Here is a 24,025-nt window from a genome sequence, read left to right as displayed (position 1 = left end):
TCTGATCGGCGAAAGCATTCCCTTTAGCGTCAGGGGTGTTGGAGTTCTGGGGGCCCCAGCAGTGGATAATGGCCACTTTTGTTGGTAGCCAAATGGCCTCTAGGAGGGCAAGAATTTCTTCTTTATTTTTAATTTGTTTCCCTCCTGAGGTTAGGAGTCCCCTTTCTTGGTAGAGGGCCCCGTGGACATGGGCTGTGGCGAAGGCATAGCGGCTGTCAGTGCAGATGTTTACTGACTTAGCTTTCGCCCATCATAAAGCCTGAGTGAAAGGAATTAGTTCAGCCCTCTGAGCTGAAGTCCTGTGCCCTAGTGCCTGGGCCCAGATGACCTTGTCTTGAGTGACAACCGCTGCTCCGGCGAATCGGACCCCTTCCCGGATGGAGCTGCTTCCATCTGTATAGAGCACACTCTCAAGTTGGGAAAGGGCACAGATAACCTTGTCCTGTGTGACTACCGCCGCTCCCGCATATCGGACTCCTTCCCGGATGGAGCTGCTCCCATCTGTAAAGTGAGCATGCTCTGAGTTGGGAGAGGGCCCAGATGACCTTATCTTGTGTGACTACCGCAGTTCCCACATATCGGACCACTTCCCTGATGGAGCTGCTCCCATCTGTGTAGAGAGCATGCTCTGGATTTGGGAGTGGGCCCAATTGACCTTGTCCTCTGTAACTACCGCCGCTCCTGCATATCGGACCCCTTCTTGGATGGAGCCTTTCACATCCGTATGGAGCATGCTCTGGAGTTGGGAGAGGGCCCAGATGACCTTGTCTTCTGTGACTACCGCCGTTCCAGCATATTGGACACCTTCCAGGATAAAGCTGCTCCGATCTGTATAGAGCATGCTCTGGAGTTGGGAGAGGGCCCACATGACCTTGGCCTGCGTGACTGTCCCGCTTCCGCATATCGGACCCCTTCCCGGATGAAGCCGCTCCCATCTGTATGGAGCATGCTTTGGAGTTGGGAGAGGGCTCAGATGACCTTGTGTTGTGTGACTACCGCCGCTCCCACATATCAGACCCCTGAAGTTGTGAGATGGCCGAGATGACCTTGTCTTATGCGACTACCGCCGCTCCCACAAATCGGACACCTTCCCGAATTAAGCTGCTCCCATCTGTGCAGAGAGCATGCTCTGGAGTTGGGAGAGGGCCCAGATGACCTTCTCTTGTATGACTTCCGCTGCTCCCGCATACTATACTGCTTCCCGCTTGGAGCTGACCCATGTGTATAGAGCATCCTCTGGAGTTGGGAGAGGGCCCAGATGTCCTTGTCCTGCGTGACTACCGTCACTCCTGCATATCGGACCCCTTCCCGGATGAAGATGCTCCCACCTGTAAAGAGAGCATGCTCTGGAATTGGGTGATGGCCCAGATGACCTTGTCCGGTGTACCTACCGCCCCTCCCGCATATCGGACCCCTTCTTGGATGAAGCTGCTCCCCTCTGCATAGAGCATCCTCTGGAGTTGGGAAAGGGCCCAGATGACCTTCTCTTGTGTGACTACCCGCACTCACGCATATCAGACCCCTTCCCGGATGGACCTGCTCCCATGTTTATAGAGCATTCTCTAAAGTTGGGAGAGGGCCCAGATGTCCATGTCCTGCGTGACTACCGCTACTCCCGCATATCGGACCCCTTTCCCGATGAAGCTGCTACCCCCTGTACAGTGAGCATGCTCTGGAGTTGGGAGAGGGCCCAGATGACCTTGTCCTGCGTGACTACCACCACTCCCGAATATCGGACCCCTTCCCCGATGGAGCTGCTCCCATCTGTGTAGAGAGCATGCTCTGGGGTTGGGAGAGGGCCCAGATGACGTTGTCCTGTATGACTACCGCCATTTTCGCATATCGGACCCCTTCCCGGATGGAGCTGCTCCCATCTGTATAGAGAACATGCTCTGGAGTTGGGAGAGGGCTCAGATGACCTTGTCCTGTGTTATTATCGCCGCTGCCGAATGTCAGACCCCTTCCCGGATGCAGCTGCTCCCATCTGTATAGAGTATGCTGTGGAGTTGGGAGAGGGCCCAGATGACCTTATCTTGTGTGACTACTGCTGCTGCCACATATCGGGCCTCTTCCTTGATGGAGCTGCTCCCATCTGTATAGAGCATCCTCTGGAGTTGGGAGAAGGCCCAGATGACCTTGTCTTGCGTAACTTCTGCCACTCCCGCATATCGGACCCCTTCCCGGATGGAGCTGCTCCCATGTGTATACAGCATGCTCTGGAGTTGGGAGAGGCCCCAGATGACCTTGTCCTGTGTGACTACTGCAGCTCCCTCATATGGGACTCCTTCCTGCATGGAGCTGCTCCCATCTGCGTAGAGAGCAGACTCTGGAGTTGGGAGAGGGCCCAGATGACCTTCTCTTGTGTGACTACCCACACTCATGCATATCAGACCCCTTCCCAGATGGACCTGCTCCCATCTTTATAGAGCATGCTCTAAAGTTGGGAGAGAGCCCAGATGTCCTTGTCCTGCGTGACTACCGCTGCTCCCGCATATCGGACTCCTACCCGGATGGAGCTTCTCCCATCTGTGTAGAGAGCATGCTCTGGAGTTGGGAGAGATCCCAGATGACCTTATCTTGTGTGATTACCCCTGCTCTCGCATATCGGACCCCTTACCGGATGGAACTGCTCCCATCTGTACACAGAGCATGGTCTGGAGTTGGGAGAGATCCCAGATGACCTTGTCCTGTGTGACTACCGCCGCTCCCACATGTCGGACCCCTTATTGGTTGGAACTGATCCCATCTGTAGAGAGTATGCTCTGGAGTTGGGAGAGGGCCCAGATGACCTTGTACTGGGTGACTACCGCCACTCCCGCATATCGGACCCCTTCTTGGATACACCTGCTCCATCTGTAAAGTGAGCATGCTCTAAAGTTGGGAGAGGGCCCAGATGTCCTTGTCCTGCGTGACCACCGCCGCTCCTGCATGTCGGACCCCTTCCCCGATGAAGCTGCTTCCATCTGTAAAGTGAGCATGCTCTGGAGTTGGGAGAGAACCTAGATGACGTTGTCCTGTATGACTACTGCCGCTCCCGCATATCGGACCCCTTTCCCGATGAAGCTGCTCCCCCCTGAACAGTGAACATGCTCTGGAGTTGGGAGAGGGCCCAGATGACCTTGTCCTGCGTGACTACCACCACTCCCGAATATCGGACCCCTTCCCCGATGGAGCTGCTCCCATCTGTGTAGAGAGCATGCTCTGGGGTTGGGAGAGGGCCCAGATGACGTTGTCCTGTATGACTACCGCCGTTTTCGCATATCGGACCCCTTCCAGACTGGAGCTGCTCCCATCTGTATAGAGCATCCTCTGGAGTTGGGAGAGGGTCCAGATGTCCTTTTCCTGCCTGACTACCGCTGGTCCCACAATCGGACTCCTACCTGGATGGAGCTGCTCCCATCTGTGTAGAGAGAATGCACTGGAGTTGTGAGAGGGCCCAGATTACCTTATTCTGTGTGACTACCGCCCCTCCTGCATATCGGACCTCTTCCAGCATGAAACAGCTCCCATCTGTATAGAGCATGCTCTGGAGTTGGCAGAGAGCCCAATGACCTTCTCATGTGTGACTATCGCCTCTCCCGCATATCAGACCCCTTCCCGGATAGAGCTGCTTTCATCTGTATAGAGCATGCTCTAAAGTTGGGAGAGGGCCCAGATGACCTTGTCCTGCGTGACTTCCGCCACTCCCGCATATCTGACCCCTTTCCGGATGACCTTGTCCTGTGTGACTACCACCGTTCCCGCATATCGGACCTTTTCCCGGATGGAGCTGCTCCCATCTGTATAGAGCATCGTCTGGAGTTGGGAGAGGCCCCAGATCACCTTGTCCTGCGTTATTACCACCACCCCCACATATCAGACCCCTTCCCTGATGAAGGTGCTCCCATCTGTACAGAGACGTTGCTCTGGAGTTGGGACGGGGCCCAGATGACCTTATCCTGTGTGTCTACCGCCCCTTATGCATATTGGACCCCTTCCCGGATGCAGCTTCTCCCATCTGTATAGAGCATCCTCTGGAGTTGGGAGAGGGCCCTGATGACCTTCTGTTGTGCGATTACCGCCACTCCTGCATATCAGACCCCTTCCCTGATGGAGCTGCTTTCATCTGTATAGAGCATGCACTAACGTTGGGAGAGGGCCCAGATGTCCCTGTCCTGCGTGACTACTGCCGCTCCCGCATGTTAGACTCATACTGGATGGAGCTGCTCCCATCTGTGTAGAGAGCATGCTCTGGAGTTGGAAGAAGGCCCAGATGACCTTCTCTTGTGTGACTACCGCCGCTCCCACATATCGGACGCCTTCTCGAATGGAGCTGCTCCCATCTGTATAGAGCATGTTCTAAAGTTGGGAGAGGGTCCATATATCCTTGTCCTGCGTGACTACCGCAGCTCCTGCGTATCGGACTCCTTTCCTGATGGAGCTCCTCCTGTGTAGAGAGCATGCTCTGGAGTTGGGAGAAGGCCCAGATGACCTTCTCTTGTGTGACTACCGCTGCTCCCGCATATTGGACACCTTCCCGGATTGAGCTGCTCCTATCTGTATAGAGCATGCTGTGGTGTTTGCAGAGGTCCCAGATGACCTTATCTTGTGTGACTACCGCCGCTCCGGCATATCGAACTTCTTTCTGGCTGGAGCTGTTCCCATCAGTATAAAGTAAGCTCTGTTGTTGCGAGAGGGCCCAGATGACCTTGTCCTGTGTGACTACCTCTGCTCCCGCATATCGGACTCCTTCCTGGATGGATCTGCTTCCATTTGTATAGAGAGCATGGTCTGGAGTTGGGAGAGGGTTGTCATTTAGGTCAGACCTCAGGTTAGTTGGAGTTTCAAGAATGAGCTAGAATGAACGGGAGCCTGAGGGTTATCGTCAGGCAGCAGGGTGGCCAGGTTGAGGGCAGATGTCTTCAGGAACTGTATTTGGGAGGTGTCTAAGAGGAGTACCTTTCCCTGATCAGTTGGAGGTCCTTGCTTAAGGCCTCATCGAAGATAGTGGGAAGAGTTCTTGAATCCTTGAGGCAGTCGGGTACAGGTCAGTTTTCCTGAGAATCCCCCTTCTGGATCAACCCATTCGAAGGCGAAGATGGGTTGGCTGAGAGGCAATAAGGGAATTGAAAAGAAGGTGTCCTTGAGGTCCAAGACAGTATAGTAAACACAGTTAGGAGGGATCAGGCTCAGAAGCATGTAAGGGTTCGGAACCGTCAGGTGGATGGTTTCTATCTGACTGTTTACTTCCCTTTAATCTTGCACTGGCCTAAAATCCTCAGTCCCAGTCTTCTTAACCGGCAAGAGGGGAGTGTTCCAGGCCAAATGGCAAGGCTTTAAAATGCCAGCTTCTCTGAGTCTATTAATATGCGTAGTTATTCCTAGCTTGGCCTTTATGGAGATCGGGTATTGGCGGACCCGAATGGGGAGGCATTGCTGCTTAGTTGTACTATAACTGGAGCCTGATGCTTAGCTAGGCCAGGGGGGTTAGTTTCTGCCCAAACCCCCCGGTATTTCTTTTTTCCATCTCTCGAGGGCAGCATTAGAGGTTTCTTTAGAAGGCTCCTCTAGTAGGAGGTATTCCTCGGATAGGGGCACAGAGAGCAGAAGAGAGACCGCTGGTTCCCCAAAAGTTAGGGTGGAGCCCTCCTGTTTGAAGGAGATCGTGGCCTGCAATTTCTGGAGGAGATCTCGGCCAAGGAGGGGGTAGGGACCGTCCGGCATGACTAGGAAGGAATGAGTGACAGTTCCTTTGCCCAGGTCAGTTATCCTCGCTGTAGTCCAAGGGTAGGATTTGGACTTCTCTGTCGCCCCTACAATTGGCGTTTTCTCAGATGACAGTGGCCCCGTGGTCTCCTTTAAAACAGAAAAGGTGGCTCCAGTATCAAGTAGAAATTCAATAGGATGGCCCCCAACTTGTAATGTTACCTTGGGCTCCCGGGGGCCTAATCTGTAGGAGCCCCGACCCCCTCATTCAGTGTCTTCCAAGAGGATGAGGTCCTTAGGTTTCTGTTGGGCCCCCCTCCTAGGGCAGTCCTTTTTCCAATGACCATATTCTTTGCAGTAGGCACATTGGTTAGGGTCAAGAAGTGGCCGAGATCGTTGCCTAGGTCTCCGTGGGGTTGGCCCTATGTTTTTCGGCCTATTTCCCCGTTGCCCTTTTTGATTCTCTTGAAGAGCGGCTATGATTACTCTTGTGACTTTTTAAGTACTGGCTGTTTCTGGGTTGTCCCGGTTGTTAAATACACTCTGAGCTATTTCAACTAACTCACTAAGATTCTTTCCTTCAAAGCCCTCTGATTTCCTTCAAAACCCTCTAATTTCTGGAGTTTCTTCCTAATGTCTGGGGCCGACTGGGTGACAAAAGCAATATTAATTGCCCGTCTATTCTCAGGGGCCTCTGGGTCTATGGGAGTAGAGAGGCGATAAGCCTCCATGAGACGGTCGAGAAAGGCCGCTGGGGATTCCCCTGCGGTGTGAACAGTCTCGCTCACCTTAGACAGGTTAGTTGGCTTTTTGGCTGCTCCTGAAGTAGAGATCAGTGATACTGGGTTAAAGCCTCCTTACCTTGATCAGTGTTCAGGTAGAATTGGGTTGGGTAGTTGGGAGGTAGGCTCCTATCTGGGCCGGATCTGTGAGGGGTTGACTGTCTGGCCCAAGGACAGATTTTGCTGCTTCTCTGTGGATCCTGTCCCTCTCCTTGGAGGTGAACAAGACCTGCAACAATTGCTGACAGTCATCCCAAGTGGGCTGATGGGAGTGGAAGACCGTCTCTAGGAGAGAGATTAAACCTTGGGGTTTATCAGTCCAATTATACAGATCGCTAGTTGAGAAGGGGACATAAACCATGAAGAGCCAAGTCTGGTCTCTAGTTGGTGGTGGAGCAACCTGACGGAGGGGCAGGATGGCAGCTGAGGAGTCTGGCGCCTGCGGAGGGGGTTATAAGGGATGCTGCCACGGGTATGGGGAGGACTGAGCGGCTGAAGGGCTTCAGCCTCTCTGGCAATGGTGGCAGGTGGCAGTGGCCGATAAGGGGGTGGCCCCACAGGGTCAGTGAGGGGGTCTTCTGGGGGACCTGGAAGAACAGGATGAAGCCTTTGGGAGGGAGCAGGAGCCGAGGGCTTCTGAGGCTTCCGTGGAAGCTGGGCAATTAAAATCTTCTCCCTATTAGGGCACGAACATTTCTTAATATAATTGGGCTTGTCAGTAGCTATGTCAATCCAAACATCAGTGTAAGGAGTTTGGTCTGGGTGTCCGGGAGTTCCGTAGATGATGCTTGGAACTGCAAACAGAGCTTAAGTGAAAAGTGCCCTGGGAGGGCCAATTGACCCGGAAAGTGGGCCACTCCAATTCGCACAAAGTGCGCAAGAATCCAGGGTCTGCTGAGATGCTGTAACCTGAAGCGCGCTTGGAAAAGTCTGAGAAGTTATTAAGGAGACATTGAAGAGGGGTCCTAGGTCCTGAAGGTCCCTGACCCATTTTGAAGGACACAGGCTGGCACAGCACAGAAACACAGAACACAAAACACAAAAGGACAAACAAATAAGACAGACAAAAAACCAGACAAACTGAACTGGGGCCAAAAGCGACCTCACGCTATGGCCCTGGGGCAGGATCTCTGTGCTGTGTCCAGCAGATCCACTTCCCCTCACTCTACAGAGTTTTCAGAAACAGACTTACCTGAGGGATGTCCCGTCTGCTGAACCGAACCTGGGCCCGGGGTTTCCAGATGCTCTCCAGATGGAATTTGGAGTAGAGACAATTCCAGGGCAGAACGGCGTCTGGGGCGGAGGAATGTCTCTCCGAGGCCTTCCCCTAGACCGCCCATCTGCTCCTGGGATGGACCTGTCTCCTGGAGTCTGAGCAGGTCAACTCGCCGAAGTGGGGGACCTCGTTTGTCTATCTCACTGGGGCCTCCAAATGTTGTAGACCAATGAGACAGACCAGACTCAGACTCCAAACTGGGTTCGAATTAACAGAGCTTTATTAGCCACGCGGCGACTATCCCATTCTACTCAGAGGAGAGAGCAACCCTGAGCTCAGGGGGTGGGTTGCTTATATAGTTGTCTTAGCCCCTGTTAAGGAATTTGGATTAGGGTATGCGAGCAAGCAAGCACGTACAGAACCAGATATTTGCAGTTAGCTGTTATGCCTGAGGGAACCAGCAGTTTCTGTGTACACAAAGCAATGGTTATCTATACAATGCAGTGGTTATCTGTTAGCAACTAGTTCTTGCCATTCCCTTAAAATCCAGGGTGTAAGGTCATGTGTTTGTCCTTTACAGTGGTTGTGGGTGGAGGTGAGTACCATGTTTACCTGTGCCATCATCTTTTTTTTTTTTTTTTTTATCCTCACCCGAGGACATTTTTCCATTTTTTGTTCAGGTAGAGTGGGAGGGAGAGAGAGGAACAGAGAGAGATAGAGAGAAACATCGATGTGAAGGGACACATCGAGTGGCTACCACCCGCACAACCAACCAGGGCCGGGGACAAACTGCAACCGAGGTATGCGCCCTTAGCGGGAACCGAACCTGGGTCTCTCAGGACCGCAGGCCGACGCTCTAACCGCTGAGCCAAACCGGCCAGGGCTGTGCCATCATCTTGACCAGAAGTCCTATTTTTAGATAATTTTTTTGACATGTTATAAAAGGTAAGAGTCCAACTTCATTCTTTTGCATGTGGATTAATAATTTTCTCAACAGTGTTTGTTGAAGATACTGTCCTTTCCCCATTTTGTAGTCTTGGCACTCTTGTTGAGGATTTTGACTGTAGGTGAGGGTTTATTTCTGAACTTTCTATTCTATTCTATTGGTCTATTTGTCAACATGCCAGTACAAACTGTTTTGATCACTGTAGCATTGTAATATGTTTTGAAATTGGGAAGTGTGAGCCCTTTAATTTTGTTTTTTCAAAATTGTTTTGGCTATTCAGGGTCTCATGAGATTCCATATAAATTTTAGGATACATTTTTCTATTTCTGCAAAAAATACCATTGGCATTTTGAAAGGGATTGTATTGAATCTGTAGATCACTTTGGGTAGTGTACTGGTCAATGTTCTCCAGAGAAACAGAACCACTAGAATATGTATGTAAACATATATATGATTTATGATAAGGAAATGCCATGCAATCATGGATGCTGGTAAGTCCCAAGATTTGAATGGCGAGTTGGGAAGCTTGATACCCAAGACAGCCAATGGTTTAGTTCTAGTCCAAGTTAGAAGGCCTAAGAACCAGGCGAGCTGATGTTTCCGTTGAGTCTGAAGGCAGATAAAGAAGCTGATGTCCCAGTTCAAAGGCTTTCATGTGGGAGGAATTTTCTCTTACTGGAGGAAAGTTCAACCTTTTTATTCTATTCAGGCCTTCAACTGATTGATTGAGGCTCACTCACATTAGGGAGGGCTATCTGTTTTACTCTGTTTGTTAATTTAAATTTTAACCTCATCAAAACACCCTCATAGAAATACCCAGAGTAATATTTTTGTTTTTGTTTTGTTTTTACAAGGAAGTTAATTAAGTCCCTTCATCTAGTATGACTTGTTTTCATCTAGTGGCAAAATGTCCTTCCTCATTTGGATATTAGCTGAAAATAAGAGTCTAGCCCATTGGGCCCTGGCCAATTTGGCTCAGCGGTTAGAGCGTCGGCCTGCAGTCCGGAGAGACCCGGGTTCGGTTCCTGCTAAGGGCACGTACTTCGGTTGCAGTTTGTCCCCGGCCCTGGTTGGTCGTGCGGGTGGCAGCCACTCGATGTGTCCCTTCACGTCGATGTTTCTCTCTCTCTCTCCCTTCCTCTCTCTCCCTCCCACTCTATCTGTACAAAAAATGGAAAAATATCCTCAGGTGAGGATAAAAAAAAAGAAAAGAAAAAAAGAGTCTAGCCCATTGGGCTGAAAATGAATATTGGGTGAGGTGGGAGTTAGCCATTTCATGCCATCTGGACCACACAATCCAGACTGATGTTTTACCAGATATCTAAGTAACCTGTGACCCAGTCAAGTTAAAACATAAAACTAACCATCACAAGTAGTATGGACCTTTACACAATATTATGTCTTCCAATTTGTGTACATAGATGCCTTTGCATTTCTTTGTGTCTTTTTAAATTTCTTTCATTAGTGTTTTGTAGTTTTCAGTGTACAAGTCTTTCAACTCCTTGTTCAAGTTTATACCTAAGTATTTCATTCTTTTTGATGCTATTGTAAATGGAATTTTCTTAATTTCTTTTTCAAATTGTTCATTGCTAGTGTATAGAAGTGCAACTGATTTTTTTGTTGTTGATTTTGTGTCCTACAACTTTCCTGAGTTTGTTTATTAGTTCTAACAGGGTGTGTGTGTGTGTGTGTGTGTGTGTGTGTGTGTGTAATCTTTAGGATTTTCTATATATAAGACCATGCTATCTGCAAACAGAGATCATTTTATTTCTTTATGATTTGGATGCCTTTTATTTCTTTTTCTTGCCTAATTTCTCTGGCTAAGACTTCTAGTACTATGTTGAATAGAAGTGGTGAGAGTGGACATCTTTGCCTTATTTCTTATCTTAGAAGAAAAGCTTTCAGTTTTTCACCATAGAGTATGTTAGCTGTGGGCTTTTCATATATAGCCTTTATGTTGAGGTAATTTCCTTCTATTCCTGGTTTGTTCAGTGTTTTTATCATGAAAGGATGCTAAATTTTTCAAATGCTTTTTTATGCATCGATTGAGCTGATCATGTGATATTTATCTTTCATTTTGTTAGTGTGCTGTATCACATTGATTGAGTTTTGTATGTTATCCTTGCATCCAAATGATAAATTCAATGTGGCCATGATGTATAATCTTTTTAATGTGCTATGGAATTCATTTGGTAGTAGTTTCTTGAGGATTTTTGCAACTATATTCATCTGGGAAACTGGCCTATAGTTTTTCTTATGGTGTCTTTGTCTGACTTTGGCATCAGGCTAATGCTGGCCTCATAAAATGAGTTTGGAAGTACTCCCTCCTCTTCAATTTTTTGGAAGAGTTTGAGGAAAATTGGTATTAATTCTTCTTTACATGTTTGGTAGAAATCACCAGTGAAGCTATCTGTTCCTGGTCTTTTTTGTTGTTGTTATTGGGAGGTTTTTGACTACTGATTTAATTTCCTTATTTTGTTTATTTTATTTTATTTTTAATATGTTTTTATTTATTTATTAGAGAGAGAGAGAGAGGAAGGGAGAGAGCAATAGAAACATCGATGTGAGAGAAACATCGATAGGCTGCCTCCTGCATGCCCCCTGCTGGGGATTGAGACCGCAACCTGGACATGTGCCCTGACTGGGAATCCAACTGGGACCTCTAAATCCATGGGATGATGCTCAATCTACTGAGCCACCCCAGCCAGGCTCAATTTCCTTATTTTGTATTGGTTTGTCAGGCTTTCTATTTCTTCTTGGTAGGTTGTGTGTTTCTAGGAATTTATCCATTTCTTCTAAGTTATCTAATTTCTTGGCATACAATTGTTCATAGTATTCTCTTACGGTGCTTTTTATTTCTGTGGCATTGGTTGGAATGTACCCCCTTTCATTTCTGATTTGAGTCGAGTCTTCTATTTTTTTTTTTTTTTAGTTAATCTATCTACTAGTCAATTTTGTTGATCTTTTAAAAAACAAATCTTAGCTGTGTTGATTTTTTCTGTTGTTTTTTTCTATTTTCTATTTTTTTTATCACTGCTTTAATCTTTATTATTTCCTTTCTTCTGCTAACTTTGGGTTTAGTTCGTGCTTTTTCTAGTTCCTTGAAGTGTAAAGTTACATTGTTGATTTGAGATCTTTTTTCTTTTTTAATGTATGCATTTACAATTACAAACTCTCCCTTAGAACTGCTTTCACTGTATGTTGTGTTTTCATTTTCTTTTGTCTCAAGATATTCTCTAATTTTTTCTGTGACTTCTTCTTTGGCCCATTGGCTTTTTAAGAGTGTGCTGTTAAATTATTACATATTTGTGGATTTTTCAGTTGTGTGTGTGTGTGTGTGTGTGTGTGTGTGTGTAATTGTTTTCTGGTTTCATTCTACTGTGATCAGAAAATATACTTTGTATGATTTTAGTTTTCTTGACTTTGTTAGGACTTGTTTCATGGCCTAACATGTAGTCTATCCTAGAGAATGTTCCATATAGCATTTCCAGGTCTTCTACTTCCTTGTTGATTTTCTGTTGTTTTATCCATTATTAAAAGTGAGAAATTGAACTCTCCCACTATTATTGTGTTGCAGCTTATTTCTCCCTCTGTTATGTCAAAGTTTGACTTTTATATGTAGAAGCTCTAAGGTTTAGTGCACAAATATTTATAATGGTTATATTTTCTTGGTAGATTGACTATTTTAACATTTTAAAATATTCTTGTTCTCTTGTTACTGTTTTTAAAAAATATATTCTTTCTTTTGGTTTTTATTTTATTTTACCTCTTCCATCTCCATTTATCCCCTCTATGCCCTCTTCCACCTCCACCCAACCCCCTCCATCACTACACTGTTGTCCATGACCATGAGTTCTCTCTTTCTTTTTTTCTTTTTTGCTCAATTCCTCCACCCCTGTCCCCTGTCAGAGCTGTCAGCCTACTCTGTATCTATGAGTCTGTCTCTTTGTTGCTTGGTAGTTCAGTTTCTTTTCTTGTTTTGTTTTGTTTTGTTTTTTTATCCTCACCCGAGGACATTTTTTTGTTCAGGTAGAGTGGGAGGGAGAGAGAGGAAGAGAGAGAGAGAGAGAGAAACATCGATGTGAAAGGGACACATCGAGTGGCTGCCACCCGCACAACCGACCAGGGCTGGGGACAAACTGCAACCAAGGTACATGCCCTTAGCGGGAACCGAACCCGGGTCTCTCGGGACCACAGGCCGACGCTCTAACCGCTGAGCCAAACCGGCCAGGGCGGTAGTTCAGTTTCTTCATTAAATTCTACATTTGAATGAAATCATATGGTACTTGTCTTTCTCTGACTGGCTTATTTCACTTAGTATAATGTTCTCCAGGTCCACCCATGCTGTCACAAAGGGTAAAATTGTCTTCCTTTTCACAGTGGAGTAGTATTCCATTGTGTAAATGTACCACAGCTTTTAAAAAAATTTTTTTTCTTTATTAATTTTACAGAGAGAGGAAGGGAGAGGGAGAGGAATAGAAACATCGATGAGTGAGAACATCAATCGGCTGCCTCCTGCACACCACCTACTGGGGATTTGGCCTACAACCTGGGCATGTGCCCTGACTGGGAATTGAACCAGTGACCTCTTGGTGCATGGGTCGATGCTCAACCACTGAGCCACACCAGCCAGGCCATTTTTTTAAATCCTCACTTGAGGATAATTTTTAAAATTTATCTTCAGAGAGAGAAACATTGATGTGAGAGAGACACATCAAGTGGTTACCTCCTGCACTACCCCTACCAGGGCAACCGAGGTGGGAAAGATGATACTCAGATTGCCCTGCTGGGGTTAGCAGGCTATCCTGTCAGAGAATGCTCTACCTAGTGTGGGATAGGCAGTGGCACATTGCAACAAATGTTCTCCAAACAGCACTTAAAATGAAAAGAAACATAATAATTTAAAGTTTCATGAATTAGGATTATTCCAATTTAAAACACTAAGAAATAGGAACATCATGAAAAACATCAACTTCTGAGGGTATGAAAAAGAATGTGAGAAAATTAGCATTTGTTGAGTTATAAGTACAAGCTTTATGCTTACATGAAACACCCTTATAAGATGGACATTAATTTTTATCCAATGGCAAACCTTACAAATACAAAATAAAATCCAAATCAGGGGGGAAGGGAAAAGATTAACCAAAGAACTTATATGCGTATATGCATTGCCCATGGACACAGACAATAGTGTGGTGAAGGCCTGGGGTGGGGTGGGGTCTGGGTGATGGGGACAAAAGGGGGAATGGGGGACATCTATAATACGGTCAACAATAAAGAAATAATGTGCAGTAGAGGCAAGGCAATGGGATCAAGTTCTGGCTTGTCAAATATTTCCTGCACTAACATTATCTGCAGAAGCATCTGGCCAGTTTGTACCTGGTGACTCCTGCATGCTGAATGGGGTTCAGATTAAATGACACTAAGTATAAACCTATGCACAGAGCTGAAAGAGCCTTTTCCATCTCCTGGGGGAGTTATCAGTATAAACCATGAGAGCTATGGATTCATATCTTTGTCGCCTTATAATAATTCAAATGCATTTCAGGGTGTGATTTTGATTTTGCCAATATGAATATGTACCTTGAATATGTGCCCTGTGGTTACACCTAACAATAATAAAGTAAAACTCCAGCTTTGACAAGCTGACATATACCACTCTAGCTGTGGACATACTGAAGTCACCTTGCTTCCTGAGGGATTTTAGAATCCTCACCCGAGGATATTGTTCCACTTATCTTCAGATAGTGGGGACTTGAGGGAGAGATAGAGAGAGAGAGAAACAGTGATGGGAACGAGACACACCTACTGGCTGCCTCTCGCATGTCAGGGCTGGACACTGAACTGCAACCAAGGTACGTGCCCTTGACCGGAATCAAACCTGCGACTCTTTGGTCCATAGGCTGATGCTCTAACCACTAAACAAAACTGGCCAGGGCCTGAGAGATTTTCTTAAAAGCTCTGTGCACCAGCTTCTACTTACATCTATTTCACTGGCCAACATTTACTCATGTGGTTATCCTTCTTTGAGGGAGACTGGGAAACGTAGCTTTTTAGCTGGCACACACATTGCTGCCCCAACAAAATCTGGGTTTGTTAACAAAGAAGGAAGGAAAAGATCTCAGGTGGGCAACTGCATCTAGCTGGAGCAGAAAGGACTTGATGCCCTGCAGACCTGGTAGAAAGATTACAGAAGCGGGTCTAGGCAAAGCTCTCAGAGACAGTGCTGCTTAATTGGTCTGATTAACCTCAGAAACACTGCTTGCGCTGCCCAGCTGTCTCCCTTTCCCCATGCCAATTCGAAATTAAAACGTCCCATGGCTGCCCTGGCCGGTTTGGCTCAGCGGTTAGAGCGTTGGCCCATGGACCAGAGAGACCAGGGTTCGTTTCCCGCTAAGGGCACGTACCTCGGTTGCAGTTTGTCCCCTGCCCGGAGTTGAGGTCATGTGGGTGGCAACCAATGTGTCTCTTTCATATCGATGTTTATCTCTCTCTCTCTTCCTCCCTCTCTCCCTCCCACTCTATCTGAAGATAAATGCAAAAATGTCCTCAAGTGAGGATAAAAAAATAATAATAATAATCATGAAAAAATAAAGGGAAAAAAAACAACAACCTCCCATGGCTGCATTTTATTGATGAAAACTAGGTCACAGGCCTGCAAGGGATGCTGGAAAATGTAGTTTAAGGAAATTCTGTCTGAAGAATGTGGGATTCACAGTAGGGGTGAGTAAACATATTTCATTGACTCTAAGACACTTTTTTTTTCTTCACATTTTCATGTCTTTGAAATCAGCATACTTTTGACAGTCAATGATGGCTGTTGGCCATCTGGCAGTTTTGTGATGTGGTTCTCATTGCTTCTATGTACATAAAAACCCCGTATAAGATGGAAAAAGTATTATCATCAAAAGAGTGCAGATATCCCTAATCAGTGTGGCTCAGTGGATGGAGCATCCTCCCATGGACTGAGAGGTCCTAGTTCAATTCCCAGTCAAGGCACATGCCCGGGTTGTGAGCTCAATCCCTAGTAGGGGGTGTGCAGGAGCCAGCCCATCCATGTCTCACTCTCACATCAATGTTTCTCTCTCTCTCCCCTTCTCTCTCTAAAAATAAAATTTAAAAATCTTTATATATATAAAAAAAAAGGAGTGCAGATGGGGTCTCAGTAGCCTGGAAGGAAATCCTGAAGCCATCAGTGAAGCACTTATTTATAAATGCTGTCTCAACAAAAAACCCCATAGAGTGCAAAACCAGCAATGCAGACAATGCTGAGTTGAAAAGGGACTCATAATAGTTCTACACTAGATATAAAGAACTAGAAATAGGTTCACTGATTTATTTTTTTTTCATGTATTCACAAGAGATTTACACCTAAATAAATTTCAGTGAGATCTCTCAATAAGAACACAATAAAAATTCTAAATTGATAATTCTAATTGATAAAAAATAACCTAACTATTCACCTGGTTATACCACTCTCAGAAATTTAGCCTGAGTGGGGAGTGACAGAGCATAGATGTAAAACTATCATCTAAATTATTATGCATTTTGTGGTCACAGCTTCTTCCCTAGATTTGTTGGTATGACTGAGGGCCTCTGTTGATGACCATAGGAAAGGATTTCTCTACCAGATGATCATGAAACAGAGGAGGCCAGGACACTGGAAAAATGAAGTTTTCCTGTTAGAAGGGTGGGTTACTAGGGACAGCATAAATGGCAGCAAAAATGAAGGGTGAATAATGGTCTCCCTGCTTTTGAAAGGTAACAGCTGTTGCATAGCAGAGATTCATGTAGATTAGTCTTATGTTTGGAAACTGAGAAGATACAGCTATAGAAGAGTTTAATCAAAAGAACCAGAGTAGAGTGTGCTTGTGAAGGATTCAAAATTGATCAATGAAAATGTGATACCATGTACCATATTTGAAGGGTAAATGGAAGATAAATGGTGATGAAATTAGATTTGACTCTGGGTGGTGAACATGCAATATAACATATAAATGATGTATTATAGAATTGTACACTTGAAACCTGTATAATTTAATTAACCAATGTCACCCCAACAAAGTCAATAAAAAATAGAGTGTAAAAAAAATTTGCCTGAGGAAAAATAAAAACTCAATAATAACTGAACTGTCCAACAATGACAATAATAAGAGCTACTAATATCTGTTGAATCTTTACTATATGTCAGGCCCTCAATACATCAAGCTCACAATACATTATTTCATTTGATTCTCATAACAGCCATGTGAGGTGGATATTAATCTTATTCCCATTTTATATACGAGGCCCAAACATGTGACAACTTGTCCAAGGTCAAAGAGCTAGTAGGCAGTGGAATCAGAACTTAACTCTGGTCTATGGGTTTATATAGATCTAATAGTGCTATGCAACTATTAGAAAATAAAGTATGTTGCAATCATAAATATGCTGCACAGTTTTGAGCAGAAAAGGGAAAACCAATTTGTATATACACTATAATCACAACTATGTAAAATATGTGTATAAAATGTTAAGAACTCAAGAAGTCTGCAAAAGATCTAGAAATAAGTTGCAGTAAAACATGAATGTCCAGGATGGGTTTCTGGGGACCAGTGGGTCCAGTGGCTCTGAATCTCTTGGGTTATGAAACCTGTATTAGTCTGTTTCAGCTGCCAAAACAAAATACCACAGGCTGGGTGGCTTAAATAGCAAATTTATTTTCTCATAGTTCTGGATACTAAAAGTCTAAGTTCAAGGTGCAAGCGAATTGTCCTCCCGGTGAAGATGTTCTTCTTGGCTTGCAGATGGCCACCTTCTCACTGTGTCTACATCTGGCCTTTCCTCTGTGTGCACATGTAGAGAGAGAGAGAGAGAGAGAGAGAGAGAGAGAGAGAGAGAGAGAGATCTGGTGTCTCTTCCTTTTTTTTATAAGGACACCAGTCCTATCAGATTAGGGCCCCACTCTTATTATGACCTCATTTAACTTTAATTACCTCCCTAAAGGCCCCGTCTCCAAATACAGTCATGTTGAGAGTTAGGGCTTCAGCATAAGAATTTTAGGGCAACTCAATTCAATCCATACAGAACTCCTTCAAGAAGTTGTTGAAAGCTCTGTACACCCTTCCAAGGAGACCGTATACATCACCTCCCACAACTCTGCACACAATTTCAGGAAGTTCCTAGACCCCAGGTTGAGAACCAGTGTTCCAGCCCACCTTCCTCTTTCCACAGGTGGAGAAACAGAGCTTCAAAGGGGAAGTGATTTTCAGCAGGTTAGGAGAGAGCCAGGTCTCTCAATTCCTCATCCAGTGCTTACCTACGTCACTTTGACGTCTACTAGGCCTGTTAGGTCAACTATCCAGGGTGACCCCAGCACACTCCAGGTCCTGTGGCTAGGGTGCAGGGGACAGCACTTCTTCACCTGGGATGTTCACATGGGTTAACAAGGCTCTAACTGACATCAAATGGGACCAATGTCAGTGCTTCAAACTAGTCAGGTTGGGAAGAAACGACACCACTTTCAATAACTGTCCACAAGAGGCCTGAGTGCGAGGGGATGGAAACACTTCTGTCCCCCGAGGAGGCACACCCTTGAACTGTCTGATGGCCTTGACATGGTGCTGTCCCTCTAGCTCTCAGATTTCTCACTGTACACTCCCTGAGAGTTGGCCTGTTCGATTTCTCCAAGAGTTCTAGCTCCAATATTCTGTACTTCTATGATTCTGGGGCAGGAACCATGGAGAAAATATCAGTTGAGGCATGAGGGCCCTAGAATTATGGACAAAACATTTTTTTTCCACAAAATGTCTTTTGTGGGTATAATACAAGTAGCAATAAAGAAAATGGTTTAAAGAGATGAAAACCCCCTAACGAGAATCTAAGAAGACTCTAAATATTTAAATAGTGATTTAAAGTAAAGTTTTGCTTTGGCCAGGTAACTCAGTTGGTTAGAGCATCATCTGGATACACCAGGGTTGTGGGTTCAATCCCCAGTCAGGGAACATATAAGAATTAACCAGTGAATGTATCTAAGTGGAACAACAAATCCATGTCTCTCGCTAAAAAAAAAAAAAAAAAAAAAAAAAGTCAATAAATTTAAAAAAATGAAGTGTCAACATAAACATTTCTGCTTCAGGCCCATCCTTAAGTAAGGCTGGTAGTTAGACTTCTAAGTAATGGGGTCAGAGAATGAAGCTGTATTTATAACGGGAAGTGCTAGTTTTCTTTAGGCAGAAGGAATGGCCCCAGAGAGTCACTTTTGTTTTATTTCATCAATTAATGATATAAATAACTATGACATTGTTCCTACTGACACTATCAATGCCACAAACCAGTGTGGAGCCTTCATTTGGGCCACCTTTGGGGAACACAAGACTAGAAACAAAAAAAGGGGTACTCACTGTGGGGTAGAAGCTACCTTCTCAAGAAAATTCTTGCTTTGCTCCCCACAAACAATAAGGCTTGAAGGGCTACACAGTGGCTGTTTCTCTGCTTGTTGGACTCAACACCTAGTCTAGCACATCAGTGGTATCAGTTTCTATCTAGGGAGAAGAAAGAGGAAGAAATGAGTTTCTGCTGAGGGAGCAGGAATGAAAAAGCCCATCAAAACCACCACCAAAACTACAAAACTATCTGTACTGGCACAATAACCCCTTCAGTCCCAGTGGACAATCCAAAGAACAGGAGGAACCCCAAAGGCATGACATCTGCCCCTTGCTTCCCAATAAACAGCCTTAAATAGCACTGCCCTCAGGTGGTTAAATCAGTGTATTACAACGCAGGCACGTAGTTTTAGAAGTTTTAAACATTAAATTTATTGGAGTGACCTTGGTTAATAAAATTATATAGATTTTAGATGTACACTTATTTTTATTTAAAAAATATGTTTTATTGATTTTTTAGAGAGAGAGGAACGGAGAGAGAGAGAGATAGAAACATCAACGTGAGAGAAACATCAATCGGCTGCCTCCTGCACGCCCCCTACTGGGGGTTGAGCCTGCAACTTGGGCATGTGCCCTGACTGGGAATCATACCCAGACCTCTCAGTCCATGGGCCAATGCTCAATCCACTGAGACACACCGGCCACGCTCAGGTGTACATTTCTATGATACATGATCTGTATATTGCATTGTGTGCCCACCACCTAAAGGCAAATCATGTTCCGCCACCATTGCATTTTTTGCCTTCATTTCTTTGTTTTTTTTCTTTTAATTATATTTTGTGTTGGTTTCAGGTGTACAACTTAGTGGTCAGACAATTATACTTCACATAGTATTCACCTCGATATTTCCAGCACCCCACCTGACACCATACATAGTTATTACAATATTATCGATTGTATTATTTCCTTTGCTGTGCTTTATATCCCCATGACTATTCTGTAATTTTCAATCTGTATTTCTCCATCCCTTCACTTCTTTCACCCAGTCCAACATTCATCTTTCTCGGGTTCTTGGTCTTCCTTCTCCGAGAGGAAGTAGGTCAGGTGAGGAGAAATCTCTAAGAAACTGTAAGCATAGTGCAATACTTCTGTGGGTTTTCAGCACAAATTAACAGTTAAAATTGGAATGAAAATGCACCACACAAACTGGAGTATTTATAAGTAATTGAGATTGATATTATAATTGCATAAGCATCATTCTGATTTTAAGTAACATGTATGAGCTTTTTGCTTTCTTTTTTTTATCCTCACCCAACAACATTTTTGCATTTGTCTTCAGATAGAGAGGGAGGAAGAGAGAGAGAAACATCGACATGAGAGAGACACATCAACTGGTTGCCACCCACACAACCCCAATCGGGCCGGGGACAAACCGCAACTGAGGTACGTGCCCCTAGTGGGAACCAAACCCAGGTCTCTCTGGACCATGGGCCGATGCTCTAACTGCTGAACCAAACCGGCCAGGGCTAAAATGTCTGACTTTTTGAACATAAAACTATTCATATAAATGAAATGAAATTACTAATCTCAATGACATCTATTACAAATGAAGGAAATAATGTTAATTCTACTTCTAGTTATAATTATTATGTATTTATACTGGGATATTATTTCTCTTATTGTTACTCCATTTATGATGAAAGGTGACATAAAGTGTCACAATATACATGTGTGGTTTAATAAATGATTATCAGGTGAACCAAGATGCCAGCACCTCCAGGTCGCAGAAGAGAACACTGTCAGCATCCCCAGAGGTTCCTGAAGTTTCCCTGCCTAGTCTCTGTCCCAGTCCTCTTCCAGACAGGAAACCCACATCCTTACTTTGTCACCACCCTTTCCTCACTTCTTTTCATGGTCTTATATCCAGTACATGCATCCTTACATGATATAAGTTAATGCTATTATTATGGGTACAAATGGAATTAGTAACATGCCAGTATTGTTTCTTACTTCTTTCATTCAATGTTATATTTGTAAGATTAATTCTTGTTCTATATAGTAGTACTTTGTACATTTTTGCTAATAAAATAGTATCCTCTCATATAAATATGCCAAAATTTATTGATCCAGTTCATGAAAGTGGAAATTTGTGTTGTTTCCACATTTGGAAGAAAATGATAACAAAAATACTACTCACAAACCCTTATGTGAGACAACAAAGAAATGTACATTTAAATGCATATGTGTAAGAAGAGACTAGCTGACAGTTAATGAGAAGAAGGTAGAAAAGAACAGCAGCATAGACTCAAGGAAGGTAGAATGAAGTAATAAAGGTGAAAGAAACAGTGACGGAGAAACAAGTACACAATAGAAAAGATCCCAAAACTAGGAGTTGGGTCTTTGGGGAGAAAATTGGTGAAACTATACTGAGATAGGTCAAAGAAACAAGGGAGCAGGTCACCGATATCAGGAAAGAAAGCATAGAAGTAACCCACCAAACCAAATGATCGGAGTTGATATCAAGTGGTGCTACAGAGTGAGAAAATACCCTGATGTATGAGAAGGGTGGGACATCGACTAGAGTGCCCCCCCCACCCCGCTCGCAGTGTGTTTAACCTGAATATATTCAGAGAGAAGCAACCAGGAAAATCCAACTTGAGAAGCTTTCTGAAAAACTTTTGGATGGGATCTTCAAAATGTCAATGTCATGCAAGACAAAAAAACATATGGGAAAATGTTCTAGTTTGATGCAGTGTGCAGATGATGTTTTGTTGAATTGTATACTTGAAACCTGTATGGTTTTGTGAACCAATGTCACCCCAATAAATTTAATAATAAAATAAAATAAGTGTGACCACAGCAGAAAAGAAAAAAAAAAAACATCTTGACAACAATGCAATGCATGGTCTTCGGAAACATGACTCTAAAGAAATCAGGTACAAAGAACAATATGTGGACAATCAAAGAATTTGAGTAGGATCATAGGGTAAGTATTGTTTCAAAGTGAAATTTTTTGAGTGATAATTCCATTAATATTCAGGATGATATACTTACTGTAATGTCTTCAAGTAACTCAAATGATTTAATGAGAAAGAGAGAGAGAGAGAGAGAGAGAGAGGACAAAATGTTAATAATGAATCCAGGTGAAGGATATATTCCTTGCAATTCTCCTGTACCTATCTGTAAGACGAAGTAAAATTCGGGGAGGAAGAGGATATTATGGACCATTTTATTCTAATTTGAAACTTAGAAAAAGGTGATCAATGTCTAGAAAAACATAACCTGCCCAGACTGACTCAGGAAGGAATAGCCAGGCTACATAACTCCGTAACCATAAACAAATACATCAGTAGTCAAAATGCTTTTCACAGAAAATTCCAGGCTTCCCCACTGAATCCTGACAAACACCCTAGACATAAATATTTTCAATTTGACTATTGGAAAACGTAGAAAAGGAGGGATACTCCTTAATCCATTTTGTGAGGAAGATAACCTTCATACTAAATCCTGTCAAGGACAGTTTGAGAAAGGAAAATCTCCGGTTAACCACACATTCATGACATAGAAGCCAGAATCTAAAAAAGAATATTAACAAATTGGATCCTACAGGGTATGAGAAGGAAAGTACATAATGTACAATGACTAAACTGGATTCATCCCAGGAATACAAACTTGATCTAACTTCAGAAAATAAAGTAATAAAATATTCTACATTAACAGATTCCAGGAGAAAATTATGATCCTCATATTAAAAAAAAATTAGCAAGTATAAGTATCCATTTACGATGTACTTTTTACAATTTCTTTTAAAAGATGGGATTATTGAGATATAATTTACATACAAGGTCTTAAGAGTCCTGATAAATGCGTATCATTATGGAGCTACCACCACAACCAAAATATAGAACATTCTCATCACCCCCCCCAAATGTCTCCCTTCTCTCAATGCCCAGACCCTGACAACGACCAGTCTGTTTGCATCCCTATAGGCCAGCATTCTCAAGAATGTCATAGAACCAAGCAGTATGCAGAACTTGGCATTTGGCTTCCTTCACAGGACGAGACATGTATGGGACTTTTGGAAGTGAATGTGCCTTTTCTTCCCCTGGGTAGGGTTACATGGCTTGATCACTTTATTTGTCAAATTGGGGGCTTATGCTTTCTACAATTGTGTATATGCAGTGTGTTTTTTACACATAGAGTTAGGAGTCCTGATAAATGCATTTATATTTCATGCAATTTATCTCTCATAACTTTGGAAGGGTTATTTATTAAATAGCCACTATTATCCTTTGTTGTTAATCCTCACCTGAAGATACTTTTTCCATTGATTTCCAGAGAGACTGGCAAGGAGGGAGGGAGGGAGGAAGGAAGAGAGAAACATCAATGTGAGAGAGACACATTGATTGGTTGCCTCCCACATAACCTGGCGGTCGGGGATCGAACCTGCAACCCAGACAGCTGTCCTTGAATGGGAATTGAACCTGAGACCCTTTGGTCGGAGGCCCAACGCTCTACCGCTGAGCCAAACCAGCCAGGGTGCCATTGTTATCGTTTACAAAGACGTGAAGGATTATTGGGAAAGTCAGGACAGCAGTGACCTCAGGAGGGCTACAGAAGGGGATGTGATTGGCCTGGAGCAAAAGGAGGGTCCAAACATCCTGGCATGTTCTTCGTCTTCATCTGAGTGGTACTTAGCAGGGTTTCAACACTGCACTGGCACAGGCAATGAAGCACCCTACAATCAATGGTGAGCCCGGGAATCTGGCAGGCACACACCACATGGCTACCCTGGCAGCGCCAGTGGCTCCAGCCACACTGGCAAACGCGGGGGAAAGTCTGTCCACTTCATTCAGATGAATAGCAGCCAATACTGCATATGTAACCTTAATCATGCCTCTCCATGGCCAGGCACAGCAACACACTAACCAGTTGCAGAAATTAGGACATGGACATCTTTGGGCACCAGTACTCTGGCCACCACTCTCTCCTCCTCTCCAGAGCTCACCTCCTCCTACATTCCCTGGGTGTG

This window comes from Molossus molossus, unplaced genomic scaffold (assembly GCF_014108415.1).
Source record: "Molossus molossus isolate mMolMol1 unplaced genomic scaffold, mMolMol1.p scaffold_m16_p_2, whole genome shotgun sequence".
NCBI lineage: Eukaryota > Metazoa > Chordata > Mammalia > Chiroptera > Molossidae > Molossus > Molossus molossus.
The sequence above is the reverse complement of the archived record's forward strand: the minus strand, read 5'-3'. Positions refer to the sequence as shown.